General features: G+C 40.5%; 1 long non-coding RNA gene across 1 annotated transcript in view; it reads left to right on the top strand.

Moving 5' to 3' along the window:
- LOC141084966 (uncharacterized) overlaps positions 1–27,903 on the top strand; it is a 503,577-nt gene that overhangs the window by 196,471 nt on the left and 279,203 nt on the right. The window contains exon 2 of the long non-coding RNA XR_012231190.1: positions 15,114–15,193. This is a non-coding gene — a long non-coding RNA (uncharacterized lncRNA). The remainder of the gene's footprint in view (positions 1–15,113; positions 15,194–27,903) is intronic.

Below are 27,903 nucleotides of genomic sequence, written 5' to 3'. Positions count from 1 at the left end.
AGTTATTCTCACCTTCCGACGTCGCGTTCAGCCATCCTGCCTCTCTCCACGCTCCGGTCCCAGTGATCCTTTGCACGAATGACCGCGAGACTTTGTTATCCCTCGAGACCGTGACATCTCGCGGTCACTCGTGCAAAGGATCACTGGGACCGGAGCGTGGAGAGAGGCAGGATGGCTGAACGCGACGTCGGAAGGTGAGAATAACTATATTTTTTATTTTGATTCTATTTTTTACAGCGATGGTCAGCGATGCCGGGCGCTCGGCATCGCTGTGCTGATCGCTGGTGAAGCTGTCTGTGTGACAGCTCACCAGCGATCACATAGCGACTTACTAGCGATCCTGACACCTTGATATCGGTGTCGGGATCGCTGGTAAGTCGCTTAGTGTGACGGGGCCTTTAGGCACTGCCAGGCGCGATGCAGTGATGTCATCGCTGCAATCACCTCCTGCATGCTGCTGTCCTCCAACAAAGCTCAGGCCAGAAGTAAGTAGCCTGCTTCTTGCTGGAGTTCCTGGTAGAGCAAAGAGCTGATTACAGCTCCTCTGATCCTGTCTCGGTCAGTGCTCATGTCAATTACAGTATATTTGCATCTTAAAGACGAAAAGACAGATGAGTGCAAGGAGGTAATGCTGGCCAGGGCGTAGGCAGTAAGCTGTGTCAGGGACTCACGCCGACAATGTGCCTGAATGCCTGTGGTTGGAGGTAGGAATCTGGCGGCAGGAGGCATATGCAATGTTAGTTTTTTTTTTCAAACTGTGCCCCCTACAAAGAGGCAAGAGTTAGCACCCTAGGCATGTGCCTACAATGCTTATCCATCATCACGGCCCTTAAAGGGCTCATTAATTTCATCAAGTGTTGACTGCTTAAATTTCTAGAATCTTATTCTATGTGTAATGACATATGAAAGAGGCTTAGCCCAGCACACATGAAAAATGGTGCCCCGATTTCATTAGTCAAATTGGGAAAACAGACCACCTCTTCCTCTCAGGCTATGTTCACATAAGCATATAAAAAAATCTTCTGAATTTCATCCTCAAAAAACAGGCAGCTTTCATCTCAATTATCCTCCATACGCAATTGGCACGGCATCAGTTATTATACTGTACATCAACAATTCTTAAAGGAAAGTGCCTTCGACATTGTTGGAACGGTGATGCTGCAGGAAGTGAGATTTTATTTTGATTGTGGTCCTAAATTGATTAAACTGGGGGTCCCCGTGTAGTGGGAAAACCCTTTAGATAATGTGGAACATTAAATATGCAGGTTGTTATGAGAACAGGAATAAAGAGTATGAAAATATTTCCTATTTTTCCATCACAAATGTATTTTTAACAGTAATGTAAGGCTGAGTGTGAACGTTAAGCGCCGAGCTTTTACGTGCACAAGAGTTTTGTTTTTCCTTATTGTAATGAAATGTTTCCGAAGGTAAATTCAGGTGAAGTGAGCTGTTCTGTGACATGATGATACAACCAAAAATAATACACTCGAACGCAGCGGTAAAAAAGTTCTATCACAGAGAAGACGCTTTTTAATCTCCTTTCTGCTTTTCGGAGCCGCAGTTATGCCGTTGATTGTTCAGCAGAGCTTCATTGTCATGTTTTTAATTTACTTTGCTATTTTAAACAGCAGAGAATGTTTTACGAAGCGGAGGTGATGGCGAGTCCCTGGGCGAAGCTAAGATATTGTTTGAAAGAATATATTTTTGTAATCTTACTTGAAACTGTTTGCAAAATCACATATATAATTAGCAAATTCAATGACTGATATTTCCATAATTGTTATATTGCTTTGTATTATTCTATTTTTATTATGTTGTGTTTTGTTTTGCTTATTCTTTATTTCATAAACTGATTTTCAATCTTTTTCGGTACAAAATAGCACATTTTTAGCAAATATAGAGAAATATGTTTGCTCTGGAAACATGCATTGTTCATCAGTTCATATCTATGCATTTAGCTGGATTACTGATAATATGTATGTACAAAAGGGAATCTGTCAGCAGGTGTTTGCTACCCCATCTGAGAGCAGCATGACCCAGAATCCCTTTTTGTATCACTTAGTTTACAGTGTAGCAATTGTGGCACAATCAAAGTTCTTAGATTTGACAATCTCAGCAGAGCTGAGAAAGCTAACCCCGCCAACACCAGGCTCTGCATGTCCATTGTCTATGGACTGTGAGATTCTTATCACAATAGGGGGAGGAGTCAGACTAGCATGCACATGCAACTGTAGCTATTGTAGTCAGGACAATGATAATCACCAGGAGATAAAACCTTTATTGTAAGTAATCAGTTGCACACAGAGTGACACGTGACACAATGCTGAAATCTGTGCTCACCTACCTCATACATGTCCTAAGATTAATTAGCAAAAACCTGCTCATAGATTACATTAAGCTACTTAAAGGGAATCTATGAGCAGGTTTTAGCAGCAATTAGTAAGGGCTGAGAGCCTGAATCCAGTGACTAATCATCACGTATTAGCCTGTGTTTCAATAAAATCAGTGTTTTATCAGCAGGAAATTATCACTATAGGACAAGGTGTCTCGGGCCTCTTAGTCAACTGTTCAGTATAACTCTGCCCATTCCACTGACTGGGAGATTTCTGCCAGTACTCAGTAGTCAATTTGTGGCGTGGACGGGGTTCCCAGAGCATGCTCGGATGGTCTCCGAGTATTTTGTAGTGCTTGGAGACTTAGTTTTCCTCACCACAGCTGCATGATTTACGGCTGCTAGACAGGTTGAATACATGAGGGGATTGCCTAACAAACAGGCATTCCTTACATGCATTCAGGCTGTCCAGCAGCCGTAAATCATGCAGCTGAGACGATGAAAACTAAATCTCTGAGCAATATAAAATACTTGGAGACTACCCAAGCATGCTCTGGGAAACCCAAGTATCGAGTATACTCACCCATCACTACTCAACATTCAAGGAATTGCTAAATATGAAGCAGAGAGAACTGTGTTTGCATCAAAATGACAGCAAGCTGACCATCAACTGATACATTGTTGGAATCAGGCTCTCAGCCCTATATTATACCCCTCTTGGATTCCATAGTAAAAACCTGCTTATAGATTTCCGTTACGGTTGGATTTACAAATGTCATCTTTGCTGCACATGAGTCGGTGCACTTTTCACATCTTTCAGACTTTATGCTCCCTTTGGAAAAGAAGGGCTATTGACCTTATGTAAGGGGGTGAAGAGGAAGGAGAGCACAAAAGGGGTTACCTCCTCTGCTCCATGTCCGGAACCACCTAGTCAGACAGCAGGGTTGCCTGGGGGAAGACATTCTGACCTGGACCGAATGTACCATGTGACCGTGGGGGGCAGTGACTGGGAAGAAGAGAGGACAGACAGGAAACTGTGCAGCGTCAGGGCGGGAAAGGAGCGCGTAGTGGACAGAGAGCAGGCTGCTACACCGCGCACCCAGAGAGAGAGAGTGTTCCCCATCTGAGGACTGAGACTGAAGGACAAGGCGTTTTGAGGACCGTATGTGAGTACGTGGATACGTTAGCCTCCATGCCAGAGGAGACTTTCCCCCTGAGAGTATTGAGACAGTGAGGCGAGCGTGCAGTCCCGGAGACCACAGTGACGACCTGGAACCCCTGATGGTGCTGAAGAGACTTAACAGCGTGCGCAGCATCGCTCCTGTGGTGAGACAGGCAGGGTATTGCACAGAGACTCAGAGCCCGGAGACCCAGATTCCTCATCAGCTCCCAGCTTCCTGCTTTAACCCCTGGAGGTCCTAACTTCAACTTGAGCAGAGACTGTAGAGACTGCATGCGCCGCTGTTGCCTGTGCCGACGTGGGAGAAGTAGACCCTTTAATCAAGCTTTTCCCGGACTGATAAGTGATAATTATCCTAGTTTAACCGTTTTAATGCTGCATAACCGTTTAACTGTTTCCTTCAGCATTGTTCTGCTTTACTGTTTTACTCTGTCACATTTAACCCCCTACTGTTCCTCCCTGCATGGAGAGAAAATTCCTGTAAATAAACCTTTAACTCTTGGTCTGTCTCGGATCCATGGCGACATCATCTGTACCTGCAGGTTATTACATTTACATTATATAGTAATCAGTGTTTTGTCATTTTATCTGCCCAGATCTTCATGTAAGATTTAAATATGTCACACAAACGCAGATGGGTAACATTCTACTTAGTTTAACCCTCCATCCTACTTCCTGATTACTTACTGAATCCTCCTGGATCTCAGTTATTTAGTGTATTTTACTTATTTCCACTTCATACATCTCTGGGAACCTCCCTTATCCCTCTTGGGAGAAGATGAGAGGGAGAATAGGGACATCTTACCTTGTCGAAGAGGCATAATAAGGAGCAGTTTCCTCTCCTAAACTGTAGGGATGAGCGAACGTGCTTGGTGATACTCAGATATCACTCTAGTATCTGGGTCCTCGGATGTGCTCGTTACTCAGTGAGCATTGGCTGGTGCTCAGATTTGAAGCTCAAATCTCCAACCCTCATGTTTGGTGCCAGTTACACAGCCAAAAAGCATGTGGAAATTGCTGCCAGTCACTTTAATGCCATAGCCATCTTGGTAGGGGCGTTACTGTGATTGGCTGGCCTCATTAGTGGTTATAAAAAGACTGGCGCCACCATGCTTAGCTCACTGACACCATTGCACAGCCCAGAGACATTTCTGATTGGAGGGAAAGAGCAGTTATCCAGGCCTGTGTGTGCACATTTGAACAAATCAGAGTCCACTAGTGTTGATACTTGTGCTGATGCTGAACTATCATGCTAACAGCCCTCGTAAGGGCTAATTTTGTGCTTTGATGTTTGTATCAGATACATTCTTCATTTAGCCAAGGAACAGTTGCAGGAGCAGGGAGAGTGGCAGAATACAGCCTCTAGGCAAGACTTAGATCTTTGCAATACATTGCTAAATATATAGCTGCTAAACAGAACCACATTATTTTTTTGGGGGGGTGAAAAAAACTGACTACATTGTCATTCATAGAGTATTACGTGCTTTGTGTTACATTACGTTGATGTATAACACTCCAAAACGCATTCAAAAGTATTTCTGGATTGTTTTAGTCATCCAGAGAGTATTACATGTTTTGTTTTACATTTCTGTGGTATATAATACTTCAAAATATCGTACAAAAATGAAATTAGTTTGAATTTGTCATCCATAGAGTATTACCTGCTTTGTGTTACATTACTGTGGTATTAAACTCCAAAAAATTGCTTTGCCTGCTGCAGATGACATTTTTAAAAAAAAATTTTTCTTACAAATAAATTTGGTTTCCAGAGACCTAGCAATTAGAAAATGCGTAAGGCGTGTGGTAAGGGATGGGGAAGTGGAAGTTCTGATGATGGTGAACGCATACACCGAAGACATTGGACAGTTGTGACTACGCCTGTTGCTGGATAACAAGAAACTTGCCCTTCCATGACACATAGCTTCCTGTTCCATTTTGTAGGGATGCACGGTACACCACTTATGAAACCACACTACTGCGAACAGGTCGTCGGTTGGATAACAGATAATGATTCCAGCATGATAGCCATCAACACCTAGTTTTCTACACTGTCCATTTTCAGCATCCAACAGTTTGGATCAGTTTGGCAACACCGAAACAGACAGAAGGAAGCAGTGGGGTGACCAGAAGGACTGTTCCGCAGAGCACCAACACTTCTGACACTTCTGAATTTTTTCGTCAAAGAGTTAGGTGATCCCCAGACTGGGACTTTTTTAAAGAGAGTTTGCAGACAAAAAATATGGTCATTTGCAATCTGTGCCATGCTGAGATCAGCAAACACTTGACTACTAAAAGCCTAACCACCACTAACATGATCAGGCACATATCATCTAAGCACCCGACTAAGTCGGACGAACGCCTGGGTTCACGATTGTTGCAAGAGGGTGACATCACTGCCTCTTCCTCTGTGCTACGTGCTTCCAATTCACTGTCCATGAAACTGGCACAGATGCCTCCCTTCCTGCTCCTGTCCTTGCACATTCTGAGGCATCATTATCACTCACAAAAACTTGTCTCAGCACAGTGTTCAGCTGTTACTATCCCAGGCCATGGAATGAAAATGAAAGTTCCGAGCTACCCATCCAAAGACCCAAATGCTAAGCTGGCACATTTCCAGACTGCTTGTCAAGGAAATGTTGCCGTTTAGGTTTGCAGACAAGGAGGACTTCCGCCGACTCATGGCGGTAGCCATCCCACAGACCTCCTTTCCCAGTCTTCACTCTTTCTCCTAATGTGGCATCCCCACCTTGAACCAGCACTTGTCAAAGAACATCACCCTCCCCTTACCAATGCAGTTACTGGCATTGTACACACGTGAGCAAGCACTTGTGGCCAGGGATGTTACTTTTCCCTGACGGCACACTCTGTGAACATTGTGGAGTCCAGGGCTCAGTCCCACCCTGGCACAGAACATGTGCTAACAATGCTGTGGATTGCTGGCCCTACTTCTATCAGTGTTTTCTCCACTTCCGACAGCAGTTCCTGAACCCCCTCCTGCTCTTCCTCATCCACCCTTACGATATAAAATATGTGGAATCTGGTACGCTAAAAATAACTGCCAATTTTTATTGCAATCAAGAAATAGTGTATAAATATATAATCTTTTGGTCTAGATGACCTTCATCAAATATAATACACTGCAAAAAAACAAAACAAATATACAATATTAAATTATTACACATAGCCTGACAAGCAATGCCTAAGAGACAATAAAAAATTGGAGAAAAAAGAACAAAAAGGAAATACAAATAAGAAACATAGGTAAATACAAGGAGATAGATCAGCGTGCATGATTACTTAGTAACATATAATTTCATAAATGTCTGAAGATTAGACTCCGGCTGATTAAATTTCAAATAACAGTTTTGCCAAAGACAAAATTTATGTATAAAAAAACATGAACAGAGCTATTATGTACACACCACTGATAATAGTCAAACAGGACATTGCAGGTCTCTATAGTCCAGGTACATATAAAGTCCTCATACAGTGAGGTACATAGAACCTATAGTGCATAGATGGACTTGAGAATAGCTGTGCTGCATATTTAGTCATATAAGGGTATTGCTTATATGAAAAACTTCCCTCAAACCATGTGAATGAAAATTAATTGGGTAAATAATATATTGGATGGAAATTGGACACAGAAACACATAAGGGCAAGAGAAAAAAAAACAACTACAATTTAGTAACTCAGAGCATAGGCTTGTTAATATATGTGTTTTTTCCTGGCAATGTAGGAAATATTTAAGACTTTTTCAATTGAAGTTATTATATTTTGTATTCTGTTTTCTCCATGACACCTGTTATCTTGTCTTATATCTTTTCCTGTGGAAATTAATTAGAAAATCTTCTTAAAACGTGTCTAACCAAATGGAATGTGGACTTATATGATTGACTAACAAATATCATGTGTGCTACAACTTCTTCCTCCATGAGCTATGTTCTTGTCCTTTATATTATTCAAAATTCAATGAAATATTGAGTGGACTGTTTAGTAGCCGAGGCCACACTGGAACTGAACTAAATTTCACTGTACAGAACATCCAATTACACAACAAATGCACCTGCATCTGCCATTGGCAAAACCCATGAATTTATTTATGGAGTCTCAGTGAATGTTGAGAAAGCACAAAATCTTCCTTTTGACTCATATCACGAGCATCCATTGCCTGCATGGACATAAACTGAGGCATGTACTACATGCATGCTGACTGCATACTATAATCCTTTAGCTATTTATTGAGCCAAATGTAAGGAAGGAGACAGGGCTGTGGGTGCTGACAGGGCACCGGGGCCGGAACTACTGGGGCCGAGCCTCTTGTTGCCGGGGTTGAAGGAAATTGAGATGGAGCAGACCCATGACCTGCAGAGTGGGGGGTGTTGACCCAGGGGGGATAAGGGGTTTTTGTGTGGGATGTGAGAGAGAGTTCCCGTGAGCGAGAGGTAAGAGGGCAGACCTGCGTCGCCCTGAGGGTAGCGTCAGGCCGCGCAGCAGCGAAAGAGGATGAGCGCAGGAAGGACCGGGGAGCGCCGCCTGGTGTGCAGGGCAGAGTACGCCAAGCGGGAGATTGTTGTGCGGGACTCCTGATTGCAGAGCACGCTGAGTGGGTCTTTGTTGTGCGGGACTCCCTGGAAGATGGCAGCAGATTTTTATTTTATCAAGTAAGTCTAGGTACATTTGTCCATTCATCCTTCCTGCAATTAAACAAAGTTTGAACAGTGCTGTATGCTGAAAAAACAGCCCCCGAAAATGATGTTCTCACATCCAAACTTTACTGTTGGTGTAGAGTTTTTGAAATGATATGCCGTGCCTTTTGACCTCCAAATATGGAGTGCATTATGGCATTCAAAGATTTCAATTTTGGTCTCAAGTGGAATGGTCGGCACTCCATCTAATCGAGGTACATGCGGAAAGCAGTAAAAGTGGAAGAAATATCATTGAATAATGCTCATTTAATCCAATACATGAAAATCCACACCATATGTTGCAGCCCATCACAGGATTTTGTGAAAAGCCTGGGTTGGGCTGAAACAACTGGTGTGGATTTCCATATACTGGATTAAATGAACATTATTCAATACGTGAGTGCGCGGATTTTTTCTTCCACAAGTTTGGTCTCATTTGACTAGACTATATTCTCTCAGTATTTCACAGGCTTGTCTAAATGTTGTTGAGAAAACTTTAAACACACTTGAACACGCTTTTTGTTTTGCAATAAAGATTTTCATGTTGTGAAGTATATATAGACCATGAAGATTGAGAGCATTACCTATAATTTTCTTTGAAACAATTGTACCTGCTGGTTCCAGGTCTTTCTGTAGCTCTCCACAAGTGGTCCTTGGCTCTTGGATAACGCTTCCAATAATTCTTTTCATTCCTCTGTCTCAGTCTTGCAGAAAGCACCTGGTCGTGTCGTTTATGGTGAAATGATGTTTTTTCTACTTCTGGAGTGTGGCCACTGCTCACTGGAACTTTTAGTAGTTTGGAAATTTGTTTGTGATCAGTGCCATCAGAATTAGAAATAATAAGCTTGCAAAGGTCTTGAGAGAGCTCACTGGTCTTACACTTCATGAGATGTTTCTTGTGTGGCACTTTGGTAATGAGACAACTTTTTAGAGGCCCATCAGTTGATCCAGCTGATATTATTTTTCACTAAGTGGCAGGATTGATTTCTAATTACTGATAGATTTCATGAGATGTCATGACTTTCCATGGCTTTCTGCACTTCTCTTTTTTCATGTGTTCAATACTTTTTCCCTATGTCATTTCTCATTATTACACATAACTTAATTGATAGACATCCATGGTTTGATTTCTTTGCCTGTGTGGATTGGATGGGTTGTTACCGACATCTGGTTAGCATTTTGTGTTAATAGCACCTTTAGAAATATATATACTGAGAAAATTGGTGACGTGTTCAATACTGATTTCACCTGCTGTATATAGCACTATAAATTCCACAGCACTTTACAGACATCATCAGTACTGTCATTATTGGGGATCACAATCTAAATTCCCTATCAGTATGTCTTTGGCATTTGCACAGAAACCAGAGAACCCGGAGGAAACCCACTCAAACACGGGGAGTGTAAATCTAGAAATGGGAAACAGAGCGCACAATAGGGTGGAGAGAGTAGGAGAGTGTTGGTTATGCTCACCTGGTGGAGTTGTGACAGGCACAACTACTATGTAGGCATGAAGAAAAACAGCTGGCTGGTGGATAAATCTCTAGAAAATATTGGATCCAGTTGAATGAACACATAGGTGAGTTTTGTTATTACTGGAGTAAATCAATTCTTCAGAAATGATGATGACAAAAAGGTTTTTTATTCACAATGCATTTCAACACCATAACAAAGTTTTTACCAGGTGGCAAAAACAAATATTTGATTTTTTCTTTTGATAAAGACGTTGGAAAGGTGTTGAAATGCAGTGTGAATAAAAAAACCCTTTTTCTCGTCATCATTTCTGAATAATTGATTTACTCTAGCCAATTACTTGTTTTTCCAACTGGATGAAACAAGGGAAGAACATACAAACGCCTTGTAGTTTTTGTCCTTGGTGGGATTTGAACCCAGAGTTTAACTTACATGCTCCTCATGATGATTTCGTTGCTGATTTATCAACCCGTCATAAAGATATGCAGAAAGAATTGCAAAAATCAGCATCGCAGGTCAAATTATGCAAAAAAATATTCCTCAACATCTAGATGAGATTTTCTACTTTGCTTATTTTAAATTACTCTGTATGTTTTCTCGAATACAAATCCGCATGGTGTGTATTTGCCCACATGATACTGTACAAATATGGAAACCTTTTGTGAAATTATTTTAATGGCGGGTCCTCTGTTTGTATTTTTGGTGTAGGGCGTTATATATCCTCTGCTAATATAGGCATCTCATTGATGTACTGTAGTAAAAATAAATGTGTAGTTGTAGAGCAGTATCTCATATCGAAGAAAGACATTTTGTCTTAGACGACATTGTAACCTCCTTCATTTCTTTAATATTTACAGACCAACATCAATGTGGAAAACGAGAATTTGATAATTGCACTGTATTTACTGATAGAATGGAAAATCCAACAGTTAATTAGACGGCAGTCTCCAGAGCATGGGCAATCTCATTATTAGGAGCTTTATAGTGTATTCCCCAACATAACAAAGCTTGGATATTATGACTCTCAGAATTGGAAATTATAATTGCCTTTACAAACTATTGTTAAGCATTACACTCAATTTAAATAGTCTTTCTAATTGTCATATTTTGCCAAAATACATATTCAAATTTATTTTGTGTTTTCTTTGGGGCTTTTCTTGTAAAGTTTGTTTAATTTATTAATGCAAATAAAAAATATGAAACGAATGTAAATCTGACATTTCTAGTTCTTTATGGACTAAATTCCATGAGTTTCTTTTGGTCTTATTTCTGGTAATAAGGTCACATTGATATTTCATCCATAAGGATTATGTGACTGCTTTATACTTTGGATCTAGATAAAGATTATGTTAATAATGAAATGTCGCTGGTTCTTATAGTCACTCGGTAGTACAATGACTTGAAACTACATGTGATTGCGCCACATAATAATTAGTTATAAAATGGTCAGGAGGAGTACAGAAGAAGGTTATTTTAATTGGGTTGTCCATTACTTTGACAACCTCTTCTCATTCCCTATTAAAATAAAAAATGCTTATACTCACCTCCCAACTCGCTCTCCCGCACCTCATGTGAGGTTGTTATATCACACAAGCCCTGGACCCAATCAGCGCTGGCTTCACTGTCCCCACCTTCAGTACTGATTGCGCTCAGGGCTCACGTGACATAACAAACTCATGTGAGGTGCGGGAGAGTGAGTGCCAACATTACGTGAATGGCGCATGCAAGAAAGATGAGTATAAGCTTTTTTATTTTAATGGGACCAAACACAGAGAATGAGAAGTGGTTTTCCAAGTGGTGGACAACAAGTTTAGTAATTAAGTGTCATTGATTCCTAGAACCAATGCTTGATACTTCACACATTTGTACCACCTACTAAATTCTTATGAAATGGGCAGTAAAGGGGGAAAACATTTTTTTTTAGTATTTTAGAATTCTCATCTTTTCATTTTGTAACTTTTTTCAAAGGTATACAAGATATAGAAGCAGCCCACGCTTTGGGTATGTTATGTATTTACCAAAAGCTTGGATTTTGCCTAGGGTATCAAATTGGCATACTTGTAAGGTTTTAGCAAGTGGCACCCTGTATTTTATGTTTCGGAACGTTTCATGACATCTTTGTATTATTCACCTGAATTTAATGAAATGTTGACTGGTATGAATTTTCCTTCTTGATATGTTTTTGGACCTTCTTTTTCTCTTACACATATGTACCACAGATCGTAAATCTGTCAAAAACCCTGATTTATATAAACAAGTGGGCATACTCTTGTATTTTGGTCATCAAATAAAATATCTTTAATTTTACCCAAGGGATACATCCCACGATTGCTCAGTTTTGCTGAATGGCCAGGTCTAGGAAGACTTCTGGTGGTCCCAAACGACTTCCATTTAAGGATTATGGAGGCCACTGTGCTCTTAGGAACCTTGATTATTGCAGAAATTCTTTTGTAACCTTGGCCAGATCTGTGCCTTGCCACATTTCTGTCTCTCAGCTCCTTGGCCAGTTCCTTTGACCTCATGATTCTCATTTGGCTTGACATGCCCCTAAACCCATTAACCCTGTACAGGGATCTGGTCATACAAACAGAGTACAGTGGATTGCTTGCACAGCAGGATTGCCATCTGGAAGTGCGAACCAGAGGCAGGAAGGGTTGTCAAGGAGGGTCAAAGCCAAGAGGTCATTTCAGGGACTAAATTGTAAAAGAAACAGGTAGTCAAAAGTCAAGCAAAAAAAAAAACAGTAATAATCAGAGCACCAAACTGTCAGGAACACCGCACTGCACTTGCTCACTGATCCAGTGCATGTGTTCTGAGTTGAACGAACTATGCTCAAATATACCTGGGTAGTGGGACAGCAGCGGTGGAGATGCATGCTTCATGTAAACAGTACCTGAAGCAAGTGACTGCTGGGGAGTGTCTGGGGGCGGAGACAAGCCACGGAGCTCCAGAGAGGGCGCTTGGGCTAGAGATGCCCAGAGAGTAGTTGGGCAGGCATGGGTCTAAGCCAGAAGATGGGACGGTACAAGAGGGGCAAGACAGGGATTTGCTTAGTCACAAAGCAGAGTCTAGAAACCTGAGATAACAGCGCGGTGAAGGCAGGAGCAATGGAACGGAAGGTCAGGGACAGGCAAAGGTCATAACAGAGAGGCAAAACAAATACAGAGGCAGGCAGCAATATCAGAAACAAGAACAGACCAGGTCATACACAAGCATGCATACACAGGCAGACAGTATCCACAGATACACAGGGGTCAGGAACTAAGCCGAGGTCAAAAGTATCACTGACAATGGACAGAGCCCAAATAAGGCTATATAAAGCCCTCCCAGAACCACAGAGAGGCCAAAAGTATTAACCCCTGCAGCACTAAACCAGAATTCTCATACAGATCATCGCACAAACATGAGAATAGCACAGAAGTAAACACCAGGATAGAAATGCTATTGACTAACAGTGGATTCAGAGCTTCAGGGGTTTAAATAGCTGACTGTCTTGTCCAGGGTTCTCAGGAAGACGTGATCAAAAACTAGACCAAAATTAACCTCATAGCTTTCTTATAAAGCAGCAACAAAAGTCCCAGGGAAAAAAATAGGACAGGTGCTGTCAGGGGTCACAAGCAACAAAGGTGCACTGTTGCCTAGCGGCCAAAGTGGAAGCATGAAACAGCACAGATGTTACACTGGCAAATTCAAATTTAAAAAAAATTTGATTATTTCTAGTTATTGCATGTCACAATTAATCGGGAGTTAATATTTCATTTTTTCTGGGCAGTTTAGAAAATGAAAATTGAAATCTGCTTGACTTTTGTGGGTAGCATCTCCATTTTGCCACTGTACTAGTTCTTATCAGCAATGCATTAAATAATTTTATCAGTTCAAGGCATGTAGCAAATCAGGTCATTTACAGAAATCTGTAAAGTGCAAACAATTTTAGATTAACCAGCAATGAATACAAAATAAATTGATATTAGTTGTGGAGTGAGTAAGAAATGCCCTAACTGTATGTGCATGTTAAAATAATTAGACTTACCCATTGTTATTTCTATATTCAAGGGATGGCACTAGATAAACTTTATAGAATAACCTAAGGTTACCTCTCAGAGCTGGTGAGAGCAAAAATAATGAGAATGACCCAAGGGTCATCTTTATTGGAGTAGTCTTTGGCCCATTCACAAAGTTGCTCAAATCATATTGATGCAAATTGGTATTGCAAATATTATTAAAAATGTGACGATGTGTAATATTTTATTCATGAGCTCTCCCATGTGCCTAAAGTGCCCCCTCCAGGTAAAGTACAATTAAACAGGGTGGCTTTCCTTTTCAGTCTCTTTCTCTTAGACAAATAGAATATATAAGAACATCTCAGCCACAAACAAAGCTATATAAAGAAACAGGTCTATCTCTTGACCCTGTTAAGCTGGACTGTCATGTTAAACCCTTTCTTGGATTTAGGGACTAAATTGAAGGTATATGTGTCTACCCTTGACTTGGCCTTGCTTAAATGTAGTTTTTGCATTTTGATAAATTTAAGGACTGAATTTAAGGGTTCCCACAATGTCAGGTTGAGCTTTTTGTTCAAGAATGTTGTTTATAGAACTAGTGATATATTCAATACTGAGAATTTGTACTTAAAGGTTTCTTTAACGTTTAAACAATTTTTGAAATGTATAGCTTTTGTCCAATAATGATGATCTACAGAGGTCCAGTTACCAAGAGCAGAAGCATTGAGGTTATCCACAGAGGTCCGGGTACTAAGAGCAGAAGCGTGAGCTTATCCACAGAGGTCCGGGTACCAAGAGCAGAAGCATTGAGCTTATCCACAGAGGTCCGGGTACCAAGAGCAGAAGCGTGAGCTCATCCACAGAGGTCCGGGTACCAAGAGCAGAAGCATTGAGCTTATCCACAGAGGTCCGGGTACCAAGAGCAGAAGCATTGAGCTTATCCACAGAGGTCCGGGTACCAAGAGCAGAAGCGTGAGCTTATCCACAGAGGTCCGGGTACCAAGAGCAGAAGCATTGAGCTTATCCTTTAGTGCCACCAGAGCGTACATTTTCCATTGAGCCTGACACCACTTTGTGCATGCCAAGGCTAAGCATCCACTCTTTGGTGTGAGCAATTGGCTGTAAGTTAAAACATATCAGTATACATGTAAAATTGAGTTACATGTTAGTTTTTTTTTTACTTTTTCTAGTTACTACTTTCTGTAGTATTTTGTTTTTACCATAAATTTATGATTTTATAGATAATGTTCTACTCAAAAATAATGGTGATCATTTTTTACAATTTCCAATGAAGGATGGTTGAATCTCTTCGCAAAATTGAGTTTTCAATGGTAGAGATTGGTTTTAACAGTTTCTATTTGGCAAACTTCTAGACAATAACTAATTTACAAGTTTCAATTCTGTTTTCTTATCTGGATATTTTATTGTTTCTTTACAGTACAGAACATTTAAACACAGACATTACTTTCCACAAATAAATCACTCAAAGCTATTTGGAGAGGAAGGGAAAGGAAAGGGGTAAGTAGGGAAAATTTTACAACTTCATATATTCACAATATCATTTTTATAACTCATGTGAAGTTAAATTCGAGCAGGTATTATGCATTGCAACATCTTTGTATTTTCTTTTTTTTCCTGATTTTGCTTTATTTTATCTTTGGCTTTGCTGTACAAGCCTAAGAAATCAGCGAGATAATGCTCTAGGGAAACATCTATGCTTAAAATAGATAAGAACCCTACAAAATAAAATGTTGATGAGAGCTTCTTCCATATCATTATGGAGATTTGACCTCGGTAGGACTTACGTTGAGAAAAGCACGTAAAGACTTATAGATTAGCCATCATTACCACCTTACATCTTAAGATTTAGTTTGCAATGTTAATTTAATTATTGTTCTGTTATTATGAATCCCTCATTGTTGGTTTTATAGCAAAACTTAATCTTAGGATAATATAGACTACCTTTCCCCCTTGTCTCATTGTGTAAACGTTCATCTAACATGACAAAAAAGGAAGATGATATTCAAGTCACACAATCTCATCAGTTTAGAAAGGGCATCGTTTCTGGTCTTTCGTGAGAACAATAATTATCTGATATTGTTACCATGTGCCGTTATATGGATATTTAATGCCATTAATGAAATTTAATTAACATCTAATTAAACTGAATGACTGTGACAGGAGGGAAATAAAATATAATTATATCACAAAGGCTTAAAGTAATATTTTAAAAATGGCAACTTGCATTAGTAATTTTCAGCTTGTTTGATGGATCATATTTCTAGGGATAAATTTTCAGTAAACTCGCTGCAGTACATTATTTAGGGAATTTTCCAAACAGGATAGTAAAAGTCCATTAAAGGGAATTTAACACCAGGTTTTTGCTGCCTCATCGCAAAGCAGCATAATGGAACAAAAGAGACCCTGATTCCACCAATGTATCACTTAGTTTTCTAGGTGCAGCAGTTGTGATACAATCAGAATTTTTAGATGTAGCGGATAGCAGAGTTCAGAAAGCTAACCCCGCCCACACCACAGATTTCTGTGTACATTGTCTATTAACAGTGAGCTTCTTATCAGAGGAGGGGGCGTGGCCTGACCAGAGTTCATGTGAGCATTAGTCTGGGCGTTGATTAGCTCCTGGTGATAAAACCTTCATCGTGTGGTAATAACAACATACAGCTTAATAAGTGATACACCACTGAAATCTGTTTCTCAGCTACTACCTTATGCTGTCCTCAGTTTACATATCAAAAATCTGATAGATTCCCTTTAAGTATTGCCCAATGTAATATACATGTACATGTGTGTGTATGTTTTAAAGGCATTGTTCCACGAAGACAACCTTTTTTTCAGATTAATGCAAGTCCTTTCATGGTTCTAGGTTTCGAAAGCTCTAGAGATCAGAGAAGATGTTGTATAATGTGTCAAGTATTAATTTGAGCAGTTTTGTATTTTCTTTAGTACAGGGTTATGTCAAGGCATGCCAGCTATGGACTTACACAAGACTTACAGGGGTTCTGAAATGTGGTTTTAGAAGAATGATTTTACAAGCATTGTTTTTGTTAAGTTTTATTTCTGTACTTTTCTGCTGAGATTTCTGGAAAATTGCTGCAAAACAACTAAATAAAAATGTAATTAAATTACTGCCATTATAAAAATTGTGCCTTTTTAGTGTAACTTTGTGAAACAAAAGGTTTTTTTTTAAGTGCTAGAGTCATAGGGACTTCTTTGGACCCATAAGAATCCAACCAGATTCTCAATAGGACTAAACTTTATTTCCAGTGTTTTTACAGGGCAGTATCAAGTTTAAAGTGGATTTCTCCATGAAAAGGTGACATTCAACTTCATTTTCTTTCAGTGAGGTTTGCAAAACCGTTGCTTCAGATTTGCCTTAAAGCAAACCTGTCAGCAGGATTTTGCTACAAAAACTTCAGACACTCTCAGATTGGCAGTGTTAAACTGATTAAAATAATACTTGGGGTGAAGAAATCTGTCTTGTGGTTCTTGTGTAATTATTGATAGATGTTTTCAGTTAATATGTCTGTGCTATGTGGCCGGACTGTAGGCAGAGTCTTATCATGGTGCTCTAGGCCAGTGAAACCAAGGAAAGACCTGCCCATAGGCTAACCCGAAGCACAAACATGCTCCTCATCATAGAGGCAGACTGTTTGTGCTTCGGGGCGGCCTGTGGGCAGGTGTTTCCTTGATTTCTCTTGCTTAGAGCAGGAAGTTAAGACCCTGCCTACAGTTCTGCCCCTAAGTACGAGAATCTCATTAATTGAAAACTTCTAACACTGATTATACAAGAACTACAACACGGATTTCTTCACCCCAGATATAATTTTAATCAGTATAACAGCTTCAGCCTGACAGTGTCTGTACTTTTCTAAGGAAAATCCTGCTGACAGGTTCGCTTTAAGAGCATCAAAGTGAATTTTCAGTTGAATTTAATATGAAAAGAGTATTTAAAGCAGTTTTTGAAATGTTTATTGGAATGGAACCTCTTTCAAACTTCTGCGTGAACCTAGATTAAGAGTTCTTTCACACTTGACAGTAGTTTACTACATAGTCAAAACCATGCAAGAGTGTTTTTTTTCCACAAATTGCTTTGTTTTTCAATGTGGATTTGGGCATTAAAAAATCTTTGCATTGACAATTGAGAAGATGGAGAATTTTTTCTCCATCTTCTCCACTGTATCATTGCGTGTAAATTGAACTGCAATCAGATGTCATCTGAATGTAGTCTGATTTTTCTCCATTCACAGACTTGCAAGGCTGAGTGTGATTGGATCAACTCGGAAATGCAGAAATGTTTTTCTTCAGACAATGTTTATCCGAGGAAAAATTCGGACATAAGCAAGTCCCCATATACTAACACTGGTCTGAGCGTGATCAGATATATTGTCGGATTGCACTCGGACAGCAAATACACTTGTTAGCATCTGATCTAAGAAGTATGATACAGTATGTCCATCCTCAGTCACTCATGGAGATGATAATGATTTTGGGGTTATGCCATGTCACCGATTCATATATACGAAGTTGCTCATACTACAAATCAAAATATTTTGGTAAGAGGTTCACACTGAAATGACTGACTTCTGTATTTCTTTGAACCTTTTATTCTACTTTCTCTTACTTAGGACTGCCAAGCTTCTCCTTTATATGCCACAGCTAGATGTTTGATTGATATAAAGTGGAATATCCATCACAACTGGAGTTTACGCTAGGTTAAAAATAAATGGCAAGGGAGAGACTTGGATCACAGTAAGGTGAAACCCAGATCAAACTCTGACAGAGCTGGATCTGAGTGACATTAGCATAATCGACCCAATTCTCTCACGAGAGAATTGATGGTCGTGTGACCCCTGCCTTAGAGGTTCATGTAGACGACCATATAAATTGGATGAATCCTATCCGTGGTTTTGACAGATAGCACTTGAGCCCAAGTTATTCTATGGAGCTGTGCACATGTCTAATGTTTTTCCTCGCAACAAGCAGTCTTATGAAAAAATTGCAGCATACACAATTTGCATCCGAGAATCCGATGGCGCTCTTCCTTTTAATTGGTCCAATTTTAAGTTACATAATGGAGGTAGAAAAACTTTTATTCACTCCACCTTTGAAAAAATCTGATCACACCCTGATCAGTCTCTGATCAGAATCTCATTAGCATAATCAAACTGTTTATCTCTGATGAAGAGGAAAACAGTCATCTACACTTAAGCTGGAGTCACACATAGCGACTTACCAGCGATCCCGACAACGATATCAACGTGTCAGGATCGCTGGTAAGTCGCTATGTGATCGCTGGTGAGCTGTCAAACAAACAGCTTCACCAGCGGTCAGCACAGCGATGCTGAGCGCCCGGCATCGCTGTGTTCGTTAGCGCTGATGCCATATCCCTGTAAAAAAATAGAATTAAAATTAAAAATATTGTTATTCTCACCTTCCGACGTCCCGCGCAGCCATCCTGCCTCTCTCCACGCTCCGGTCCCAGTAATCCTTTGCGACAATGACCGCGAGAATGTCACGGTCTCGCGGCAGAGCGACGTCTCACGGTCATTCATGCAAAGGATCACTGGGACCAGGAGCGTGGAGAGAGGCGGGATGGCTGGGTGGGATGTCGGAAGGTGAGAATAACAATATTTTTTATTTTTTAATTATTTTTTACAGCTGATCGCTGGTCTCCCGCCTGTCACACGCAGTGATGCGTGCTGGCCAGCGGGAGACCGACGACGAAAAATATGTCCAGAGGTTTCTTGCAGCGATCAGCGATACCGGCAGGGGGGCCGCTCGCTGATCACTGTCACACACAGCGATCTCGCTGGTGAGATCGCTGTTGTGTCACAAAAGTTGTGACTCAGCAGCAATCTCGCTAGCGAGATTGCTATGTGTGACTCCCGCTTTAGCCCTAGGGAAGATTCACATGACCGTATAAGCAATTGTTCAGAGTTTCATTCAGAAAAGTAGGAACCTTTTTGTCTTACTTGTCATTTGTATACAATCCTTTTTTACAGCACCAGCTATTAACCATTTACAAGATCATTTACAGTTTCCTATGTTACAGAGATGCAATGTATCCATAAAAATCGGATGCTAAACGTTGTCTCCATATGGCATTTGACTTTCTTCACGCACCCATAGACTTCAACAGATGGGCCTCATCCTAAATTAAGGAAACTTTAGCAGAACTCTTTTATGATCTTCAGTCAGTCTAACTGGAGACTGATACCGTTCATTATGTTATATAAGTTTCATAAAAATGCAATGAAACAAAAAATTATACGAGAAAACATTAAATGCACTGGAAATAGCACATTTTAGTGCAATTTTAATTTTTCATACTTTTGCTTTTCTTTTGTGACGTTGATATTTTTTCTCCACTTTCGACATGCTCTAGGTTTGATGTTTATTTCATGTTTTTTCCCAAAGACATCTCCATAGCAAAAAAAAATAAAAATCATGTTCTTTTAAAAGACTGAAAAAAATTCAGTTAAAAAAAATGTATGTGTAGGAAGCCATATCTAGTTTATTTGTTTAGTAGCTGGGATATAGGATCTAGGGAGCTGTAAAATGTGGCATTCACCTGTATCTTGTTCACAGCTATTGAGCTATATATCATGCCTCAGCTAAATGCAGCTGTGAATGTAAAAACCAAGGCCATACAGTAGTGATTTAGGTGAGTTGGCCCGTCACAAGCTTGTTTTACAGTGCTTTTGGTGATTGAGCACGTGAAATGAAATTTCGTGCTTAGTCGCATTGAGCTGTCTACTCTCCTTCCATATTAAACAGTAGCCCCTTATACGTAAGTGTTCATTTCCCCCTCCTTTATCCATTGCGTGCAATCAGCAGTTCGGAGTAAAACTTCAGCATTTATTGGCTGCAATGTGCATAAAGTTACATTATTAAAGCTGAAATAAAAAAGCTATTTAGTTAAAATTAACCGTGATTTTATAACCATTGTTGAATACCAATTGTTTTTGTTTTTTTTTTTTAACTCTCACGCTTCAAATTCTGAATTTTAGGAATTTTTAACCATTTCAAGATCGAGTCATTTTTTTCCGTTCGTAACAAGATGCGTTTCTACTTCTTTTCATCAGCTCTAAAGGTGTTTCTCTTTCAGATATTCAAAAAATGTTGCCTCTTTTTTTCTTGTTACATGGGGATTCATTTTAATGCCATTATGCTATTATAGAAAAATAGTATAGAAAAATAGGAAATACATGCTTAATATATATTTTTTTAATTTAAATATTCAATTTTTTTATGGACACATCTTAAATTGTCTTTCTTTTTTCTTAAAAAAATATTTTTATATAATGAACATATATAAATATATATACATATATAAACTGCTCAAAAAAATAAAGGTAAGCCTGGTTTCACATTTGCGTTAAAACAACGCTGCGCACTGCGTCGTTAAGCCCCGCCCCGATCCGGCTCCCTGCCCGCCCCATCCGGGATCACCGCCTACTTTCGCATTTGCACGCATGCTATCGGCGCACCCTATCTTTAGCATAGGGTGCGCAGATCATGCGCTGCCAGTGTGAAAGTAGCGTGCTGCGCACTTTTGACGGTGCGCCGTGCGCGCCGAAATGCAGCATGTTGCATTTCGGCGCGCACGGCGCACCGTCAAAAGTGTGCAGCACGCTACTTTCACACTGGCAGCGCATGATCTGCGCACCCTATGCTAAAGATAGGGTGCGCCGATCGCATGCGTGCAAATGCGAAAGTAGGCGGTGATCCCGGATGGGGTGGGCAGGGAGCCGGATCGGGGCGGGGCTTAACGACGCAGTGCGCAGCGTTGTTTTAACGCGAATGTGAAACCAGCCTAACACTAAGATACCACATCATAGATATTACTGAATGAAATATTGCAGCTGCAAATCTTTTTCTTTACATAGTGGCATGCTTTGAGAACATAAAAATGATCAATGTAGATCAAAATTAATATCCCATTGAGGTCAGGATTTGGAAGGATACTCAAAATCCTAGTGGAAAATCAAATTACAGGCTGATCCAACTTCAGTGGAAATGCCTCAAGACAAGGAAATTATGCTCAGTAGTGTGTGTGGCCTCCACGTGCCTGTTTGACCTCCCTACAACACCTGGGCATGCTCCTGAATAGTTGGCAAATGTTGTCATGAGGGATCTCCTCCCAGACCTGAACTAAAGCATCCGCCAACTCCTGGAAGTCTGTGGTGCAACGTGACGTTGGTGGATGGAGCGAGACATGATGTCCCAGATGACTTCACCTTGCAGGAAATGCTCACACATTCCAGCCACATGAGGTCTGACATTGCCATGCATTAGGAGGAACTCAGGTCCAACCGCACCAGCATATGGTCTCAAAAGGGGTCTGAGGATCTCATCTCGGTACCTAATGGCAGTCAGTCTACCTCTGGCAGGCACATGGAAGGCTGTGTGGCCTTCCAAAGAAATGCCACCCCACACCATTAATGACCCATTGTCAAACTGGTCATGCTGAAAGATGTTTCAGGCAGCAGAAAGCTCTCCACGGCATCTCCATACTCTGTCAAGACTATCACATGTGATCACTGTGAACCTGCTTTCATCTGTGAAGATCACAGGGCACCAGTGGCGAATTTGCCAATCCTGGTGTTCTGTGGCAAATGCCCAGCGTCCTGCACGGTGTTGGGCTATGTGCACAACCCCCATCTGTGGACGTTGGGCACTCAGACCATCATCATGGTGGAATTGGTTTCTAACCATTTGTTTAGACACATTCACATTTGTGGCCTGCTGGAGGTCATTTTGCAGGGCTCTGGCAGTGCTCCTCCTGTTCCTCCTTGCACAAAGGCTGAGGTAGGGGTCCTGGTGCTGGGTTGTTTCCCTCCTACAGCCCCCTCCATGTCTCCTAGTGTACTGGCCTGTCTCCTGGTAGTGCCTCCAGCCTCTGGACACTACACTGACAGACACAGCAAACCTTCTTGCCACAGGTCGCATTGATGTGCCATCCTGGATGAGCTGCACTACCTTAGTCACTTGTGTGGGTTGTAGAGTCTGTCTCATGCTACCACGAGTGTGAAAGCACAACCAACATTCAAAAGTGACCAAAACATCAGCCAGAAAGCATTGGTACTGAGATGTGGTCTGTGGTCCCCACCTGCAGAACCACTCCTTTATTGAGGGTGTCTTGATAATTGCCAATAATTTCCATCTGTTGTCTATTCCATTTGCACATCAGCATGTGAAATTGGTTGTCAATCAGTGTTGCTTCCTAAGTGGACAGTTTGATTTCACAGAAGTTTGATTTACTTGGAGTTAGATTCTGTTGTTTAATTGTTCTCTTTATTTTTTGAGCAGTGTATATAAATATATATATATAATTATTATTATTATTATGCATTTATATAGCGCCATTTATTCCATGGCGCTTTACATTTGAAAAGGGGAAATATAGACAAGTATAATAAACATGTGTAAGACAAGGGACACACAAGTACATAAGGAGAGGGGACACTGCCCGCGAGGGCTCACAGTCTACAGGGATGGGTGAGGACACAGTAGGAGAGGGTAGAGCAGGTCGTGCGGTGGTTCAGTAGACCGAGGATCATTGCAGGCTGTAGGCTTGTCGGAACAGGTGGGTCTTCAGGTTCTTCTTGAAGGTTTCCATTGATGGTGAGAGTCTGATGTGTTGCGGCAGAGTTCCAGAGTATGGGGGAAGCACGGGAGAAGTCTTGTATGCGGTTGTGGGAAGAAGAGATAAGGTGGTAGAGAAGGAGATCTTGAGATGATCGAAGGTTGCGTGCGGGTAGGTACCTAGAGACCATGTCACAGATGTATGGAGGAGACAGGTTGTGGATGGCTTTGTATGTCATGGTTAGGGTTTTTTAATTGGAGCCTCTGGGCAATGGTAAGCCAGTGAAGGGCCTGGCTTAGGGGGGAGGCTGGGGAATAGCGGGGAGACAGGTGGTTAGTCAGGCAGCAGAGTGTAGGATGGACTGGAGTGGAGCCAGAGTGCTAGGGGGGAGACCAGAGAGTAGGATGTTGCAGTAGTCGAGGTGGGGGATGATAAGAGCATGCACTAGTGTTTTTGTGGTTTCGAGGTTGAGGAGTGAGCGGATATATATGTATATATATATATATATATATGTATATATCTACTGTATATATATACATACATATATATACAGTGCCTACAAGTAGTATTCAACCCCCTGCAGATTTAGCAGGTTTGATAAGATGCAAATAAGTTAGAGCCTTCAAACTTCACACAAGAGCAGGATTTATTAACAGATGCATAAATCTTACAAACCAAAAAGTTATGTTGCTCAGTTAAATTTTAATAAATTTTAAACATAAAAGTGTGGGTCAATTATTATTCAACCCCTAGGTTTAATATTTTGTGGAATGACCCTTGTTTGCAATTACAGCTAATAATCGTCTTTTATAAGACCTGATCAGGCCGGCACAGGTCTCTGGAGTTATCTTGGCCCACTCCTCCATGCAGATCTTCTCCAAGTTATCTAGGTTCTTTGGGTGTCTCATGTGGACTGTAATCTTGAGCTCCTTCCACAAGTTTTCAATTGGGTTAAGGTCAGGAGACTGACTAGGCCACTCCAACACCTTGATTTTTTGCCTCTTGAACCAGGCCTTGGTTTTCTTGGCTGTGTGCTTTGGGTCATTGTCTTGTTGGAAGATGAAATGATGACCCATCTTAAGATCCTTGATGGAGGAGCGGAGGTTCTTGGCCAAAATCTCCAGGTAGGCCGTGCTATCCATCTTCCCATGGATGCGGACCAGATGGCCAGGCCCCTTGGCTGAGAAACAGCCCCACAGCATGATGCTGCCACCACCATGCTTGACTGTAGGGATGGTATTCTTGGGGTCGTATGCAGTGCCATCCAGTCTCCAAACGTCATGTGTGTGGTTGGCACCAAAGATCTCGATCTTGGTCTCATCAGACCAGAGAACCTTGAACCAGTCTGTCTCAGAGTCCTCCAAGTGATCATGAGCAAACTGTAGACGAGCCTTGACATGACGCTTTGAAAGTAAAGGTAGCTTACGGGCTCGTCTGGAACGGAGACCATTGCGGTGGAGTACGTTACTTATGGTATTGACTGAAACCAATGTCCCCACTGCCATGAGATCTTCCCGGAGCTCCTTCCTTGTTGTCCTTGGGTTAGCCTTGACTCTTCGGACAAGCCTGGCCTCGGCACGGGAGGAAACTTTCAAAGGCGGTCCAGGCCGTGGAAGGCTAACAGTAGTTCCATAAGCCTTCCACTTCCGGATGATGCTCCCAACAGTGGAGACAGGTAGGCCCAACTCCTTGGAAAGGGTTTTGTACCCCTTGCCAGCCTTGTGACCCTCCACGATCTTGTCTCTGATGGCCTTGGAATGCTCCTTTATCTTTCCCATGTTGACCATGTATGAGTGCTGTTCACAAGTTTGGGGAGGGTCTTAAATAGTCAGAAAAGGCTGGAAAAAGAGATAATTAATCCAAACATGTGAAGCTCATTGTTCTTTGTGCCTGAAATACTTCTTAATACTTTAGGGGAACCAAACAGAATTCTGGTGGTTTGAGGGGTTGAATAATAAATGACCCTCTGAATAAACTTTTCACAATTTAAAAAAAATGAAACAAAGAAATAACATTCTTTTTTGCTGCAGTGCATTTCACACTTCCAGGCTGATCTACAGTCCAAATGTCACAATGCCAAGTTAATTCCGAATGTGTAAACCTGCTAAATCTGCAGGGGGTTGAATACTACTTGTAGGCACTGTATATGCAAAAATATTTATACTTTTTTTGCAGAGTCTGAACTATGAGCACTGTGATTGGTGGTGTCTCTTTTTTAGTTTTTTTATGTATTTTTGTGTTTTTATCAATTTGTTCACACTTATAACAGCTCTAGAGGTTTTTCTCGTCCGGATATTCAAAAAATGTTGCCTCTTTTTTAATGATACATGGGGATTCATTTTAAAGCCACTCTTGTATTATTTTTTTTTCTAATATTTGGGGAATATCAAAGTTCAAATAGGAAATACATGCCTAATACTATTTTATTTTAATATTCATTTTATTACCGACACATCTTAAATTGTCTTTCCTTTTTCTCAAAAAATATTTTTATATAATGAACATATATATCTATATATAAATATATATATATCTATATGTATATAGACACATATATATGCAAATATATTTATATATATATATTGTAGAGTCTGAGCTATAAACAGCGTGATTGGTGGTGTTTCTTTTTTAGTTTTATTATGTACTTTTCTTGTGTTTTTATTAACTTATTCACATTTATAACAGCTCTTGTGGTTTTCTCATCCCGGTATTCAAAAAATGTTGCTTCTGTTTTAATGATACATGGGGATTCATTTTAAAGCCACTATTGTGTTGTTATTTTTTTTATATTAGGGGAATATGTAAGGTCAAATAGGAAATACATGTCTAATAACCCATTTTTAGTATTATTTTTAAGACCTCATTTTAATTACCGGAGTTTTTCCTTTTCTTTAGAAATTATTTTTTATATAAACAGTGATTTGGATAGATAGTGTCTTCTTTATTTTGTTTTGTTTATATATTTTTCTTGTTTTTTTTTTCACTAATTTATTCTCTTAGTTCACACTCCGTGCCATCATAAATTTTTAAAGAATGTTGGGGGCGTTTGAACATATGAATACGTTATTTTTATTGCTGTTTTTGCCTGTAACTGGGGATAATACATTGGCTCCATTTACAGGGAAAAATCAGCATCTTGGCTGGAAGCAGAGTCGACTAGGTCTCCCAGAACCCAGCAGCTTCTGCTCCCTACCTACACCCATTAATCACATGATCACTCTGTATTCCGCAGGAAGCACCCTAATCCACATACACTGCACTCATTCTGCATTCTGTATACTGTGTCTTATTATTATGTCTGCCTTCTCTGTGGCTAGTCTGGCTGTGTCAGACAGCTGATTTTCTGCTCCACAAATATGCAATCTCCTATAAGCTGCTTACTCCACATTGACATTTTTGAATGTAAGTGCAGAGTAAATTATGAACCGCCTGAATTTTTAAAGACTATAGGTGGTCTGGAACTGGTTAGGCACTACATGCTTTTTCAAGCAGTATGGTTTCAGTGTTAAAGCCTTAATAATTTTGGCAATATGCTCAGCTACAATTACTTTTATTACATTATTAAGATTCTGAAACACATTGGGGGGAACCTATCAAGGTCCGTTTTAGCATTTAGTGAAGTTAGTAAAAAAGCAAAATAAAAAACAACTGTGGGATTGCGCTTTTTTTGCAGTTTCAGCACACTTGGAACTTTTTTCCTGTTTTCGAGTACATGACATGGTAAAACCAATGGTGTCTTTCAAAAGTACAACTCGTCCTGCAAAAAAACAGCCCTCATATGGTCATTTTGACCAAAAAATAAAAAGTTATGGCCTTTTGAAGAAGGGGAGCAAAAAATGAAAATGCAAAACCAAAAATACCCATGGTCTTTAAGGAGTTAATATAAAAACTTGATGTAAACAATGGGTCATTTTTCAGCAATACATTCTGGACAGAGATAATGTCTGTAAAGCGCTGTGGAATTAGTGGCGTTATATAAATGAGTAAAATAAATAAATAATTATATACAGAGGCCAAGTGATTCCATATAACTCAATTAAAGCTAAACAGTTAAAGTGTTAGGAGTAGTTTATAGTCATAGTTTGTTACCTTTGGCCACTCGTTAGTATATCCAAAAAAAGTAAAAAATCCATGTCCGCTTCACACTTCTTCCTCTTCTATTCTTTTGAGAAAATTATACAAACAGGTTAGGATTTAAGAGGCAACATGTAGTCATTTTACTAGAGAGGAATTATCTTAATAGTGTGCCTTCCAGGCATATAACATAACTATAACAGTTACTAAGTTATCATTCATTATATGCTTAAAGGGAACCTGTCAGCAGGATTGTGCACAGTAACCTACAGACTGTGTCAGATCAGCTCCATTATACTGACTAAGCCGGGATCCCACTTGCGAGTGTGATGCGAGAAACTCGCGCAAGTCTCTTGCATCAATACCCGCCACTGCCGCCAGCACTCAGGATTGTTGTGTGTGGCTGCATGTAAATATGCAGCCGCACACTCCCGTCCGAATTCCGGCAGCAGGGTATTGATGCAAGAGACTCGCACAAGTTTCTCACATCACACTCGCAAGTGTGACCCTGACCTTACAATGTTAACTGGTGATGAAATCCATC

The sequence above is a fragment of the Dendrobates tinctorius genome, unplaced genomic scaffold (genome assembly GCF_039654945.1).
Source record: "Dendrobates tinctorius isolate UK_male_01 unplaced genomic scaffold, ASM3965494v1 ptg000028l, whole genome shotgun sequence".
NCBI classification, from domain to species: Eukaryota; Metazoa; Chordata; class Amphibia; order Anura; family Dendrobatidae; genus Dendrobates; species Dendrobates tinctorius.
This window is presented reverse-complemented; position numbering and strand designations above follow the sequence as displayed.